The following is a 3,791-nucleotide window of genomic DNA, read 5'->3' on the forward strand; positions in this document are numbered from 1 at the left end:
TGTGGAAGGGACACTTCTGTGAGGGGAGCCCCCACAGCAGGAAGCCACCCCCCTGTGGGGACACACGCAGTGTCACCCCTCAGGCTTCCCGAGCAGGTGTCCTTGGTCTGGTGGGAGGGATGGGGCCCTTGCCAGTAGGGGGGTGCCCGTGGCTCTCCCCACCCAAGTCTGTCCTGTCACAGAGGGAAACTGAGGCACGGGTGGGGAGGGCATGGCCTGGGCAGACCAGAGCTTCCCGAAGGCTCGGACCTGCCAGCATGGCCTTGTCTCGCTTTTTCCTCTTCGTTTCTTTGCCTCCGTTTTCTTTAGTTGTGAGATTCACAGAACACACAAGTAACCATTTCCAACCAAACAATTCCGTGATGTTGAGTGTATTCTCTGGTTTCAAAATTTCCCCATCACCCCATAAAACGCCAAGCCCGTCCGCCCCGTGTCCCCGCCTCAGCCCTCGGGACGGCTGGCTGCCCTGGAGTCACACCGTCTGTCCCTCAGGTGGCAGCCCCATCTGTGATCCTTCCTGCCCAAGGCTGAGGGTATTTGCCCACACGGAGGCCCTCACCTGTTCGTTTCCACCTGTGAGCCACGGTGACATTCATGTTCCAGTGTCCGCGTGGACACATGTTGCCATTCCTCAGGAATGGGGCCTTTTTAATGAGTTGCATTTGCCCCATCGTGGGCTCCCTGCGGCAGGCAGTGCCCCTCCCAGACCCCCGCCCTCCACCTCGCAGCCTGCTGTGCGTGGCCCCGTGCAGCCTGTCTGAGTGGGGCTTGGGCTTTGGCTCTCAAGCTGGATCTGACCACGGCGAGGGCAGTTTTGGCCGCCCCTCGGCAGCATGTGGGGGCCGCCCCTGTGTGTGGGTTTTGCTGTGCACTTGGGGAGCCTGGGAGCAGAGCAGGTGAGGAGAGCAGCGGACCCCTGCTCGGAGGGGTCAGGACCCCGTACCCCTGGAGAGTAAACTGGAAAGAGTTGGGTGCTGGGTAGCCTCTTGGGGAAGCTGATGTTGAAAAGGAAGCCTGGGAGATGGCGGCTGTGATGGATGTGGGGCAGGAGAGTCCCAGGCAGCAGAGGAGTGTGCACAGGCGCCGGGTGGGGGTGGGGGTGGGGGGGGAAGCTGGCCGGCGGGGCTGAGAACAGCAGAGGGAGCGGCATGCTCTTCCTCTGGGCTCAGTGGCTGCCGGGGGCACCTGGAGAGATGGGACAGTCAGGGCCTCCGGGTGGAGGAAGAGCCAAGATGCTTGAGGTCTTGGGAGGGAGAGGGATGTGCACGAGGACCCCTGGTGGGGGTCGTTGTCTCTGTGGAGGTGGGGCTGGGAGGTGAGGAGACCCAGAAGACGGGGTGGCTGCTGCCCGGATGTGTGTGGGCGGGCAGGGGGTGGGCTCTGATGTGGATGGGGAGGCACTCAGGCGAGCCGTTGTCCAGCCCTGTGGTCTGAGTTCGGACAGGTGACTAATAGGGAGCCAATCACCCAGGTGCAGCCACTGTCTCTGGGGGTCGCCTGGAAGGCCCTGGGGAAGAGCCTTTGCTGCGTGCGGAGATGGCGGGTTCCTGCCAGGCCTGGCTGCCCGGGACAGCCCTCCACACAGTCCGCAGCTGCCGGGGCACGAGGCCTCTCCCGGAGGCCTGCTCTTCCCGGAGGAGGGTCGGAGCCCGACCTCCACACCCCCGTCCTGGAAAGAGCCCGTGGCCGAGGCTTGGGAGGGATGCTGGCCATCCTGGGTCCCCTGAGAGCACCGTCCTGCCCTGGTTTCGGGAGAGAAGGGCTGGATGAGGGGCTGGTGTGAGAAGGCTGTGGACGTGGACTGGCTGTCCGGCCAGCAGGGGAGGGGCTGCCAGTGGGGGTGGGGCACAGGCCAGCCAAGGCTGCTGGTGGAGGCTTCAAATGCTGAGGCGGGAGCCGGATCCGAGGATCTGGGGCCTCTTAAGTCGTGGACTCCCAGGTCCGAGTCAGTTATTGAGCATGTGCTGTACAGGGTCCTGGGCGCTTGCCTGCATTTCCTCCCTACACCCTTAGGCCCAGGTGGGAGCCACCAGAACCTTCCACCCTCAGATTCGGTGTCGGGTTGGACAGGAGTGGCCTGGGGGCCACCGCTTGGTGAGCCTTGGCCCCAAGGGGATGGTCCGTGTGCACCGTCTCCAGACTTGGCCCCGCTCCCTCTGACCCTGGCGGGATCACAAAGTGATTTCTCACGTCTGGTTTCCGCCTGGAGCAGCCGTCAGCAGCTGGGCTTTCCGTCACTCCGCAGATTGGAAGTGGCAGTGGGTCCTCGAGGCAGAGCAGTTTATTAGGGGGCAAAATTAGATTCCAGGCTGAAGTGCTAGCCGAGGTCCTCCCAGACGAGGCGGGCGGGGTTCCCCCGGGAGCCTGGCCAACAGGCCGCAGGGGGACCTGCCTTGACCTCACACTGGCTGCGATGACCCCAGGCCCAGTCCTGGGCGCTGGCTGGAAGGGACATCATTCTGGGAGGGGTGTTTCTGCAGGCCCCTCCAGCGGAAGGGGGGCTCGACCCTGTAGGCCCCCCCCCCGGCTCTTCAGAGCATCCTGTTCTCATCTGTGAAATGACAAAGAGCGCCTTCCAGCCTTTAGGGTTGTCATGTGCCTGGTGTTGCCACCAGTTCTAGCCTGTGGGGAGCTTGATGTTAGGGACCCCTCCCCATCCACCTCTCAGCTCTGCCTGAGAGCAGCCTGCAGGGCCGGGGGAGGGGGCTATGAAGTGACTTGCCTTCATCCTACCCCTGCTATTCACTTGTTAAATGTTTGTTTCATTAAGTATGTAAAATGAGATTAATAACCCAGCCATCTCTTGAGTGAGTCTTTGCGGGGAGTGAGGGAGTCTGGGCTGGGGACCCTAGGAGGGGATAGGGCTCCATCCACCTGCGTGGAGGTACTGCCCTATTGCCCCCAACCCCCCAGTGGAGGGGGGAAATCAGCAAGGAGGCGGCATTGGCTTTGTCATGTTTTTCCAAAAAAAAATATTTCCTGCATTCAGATGGGGAGGGAGGAGGGCAAGAGGAGACAGAAGCAGAGGGCGTTTCTCTGAAGGTAACGGGGGGGGGGGGTCCCCTCCTAAGCATAAGGGCAGGCAGAGGGCATGTGACATCTGCATGCAGACGTGCACCTGGGCCTGCAGGTGTGGCAGGGGCCGACCACCTGGTGGGCGTCCTCAGGCCTTGCCTTGGTTGGTGTCTATGCCTCTCCACCCTGGTGGCTCCCATCACCTCCCCCGGGCCCAGCCTCCCCGCCCTCAGGACTCTGCGTCCCCCTGTTTCATAAGAGGGGTCCTGCCTCTGCTCAGGCTGCACCTAGAAGCCCCGATGTCTGGCTGAGGTGTCTCCTGCTTCTGTGGGTCCTGGAGGCTGGGGCCAGCCGCCCTTGTGGACGCTGGTGACTGGGTCGGCGCTCCTGATTCTGGGGGCCTCTCAGTTCAGGAGGCCGTCCTCCCACCGCCCAGGTGCGCGCTCAGCCTGAGGTCACTGCCCACACCGGCCACCCTGCCTGCCTTCCATCTTGGCCCCTGGAACCTGGACCAGCTGCTTGAGATGCTTGTCTCCTTGGCAACTGCTGCCAGGATGGACTCTCCACTTCGAATTCATTATCATAATCAGCTTCAGGCTGCGGGAAACCACCCTTCCATCTCCCATCTTTTCTTTCCTGCAGCCTGGACGGTCACCAGGGCTCCCAGGGCCTGGTCCAGGTGTTGGAGAGGCGGGACAGGGCTGGCCTCTAGGTGCGGGCAGGTAGGGCTTGCTCCCCTTGCCATCTCTCTTTGTCTCTGTTGCGGGGGTTGGGGG

This window comes from Myotis lucifugus, unplaced genomic scaffold, assembly GCF_000147115.1.
Source record: "Myotis lucifugus unplaced genomic scaffold, Myoluc2.0 scaffold_1753, whole genome shotgun sequence".
NCBI classification, from domain to species: domain Eukaryota; kingdom Metazoa; phylum Chordata; class Mammalia; order Chiroptera; family Vespertilionidae; genus Myotis; species Myotis lucifugus.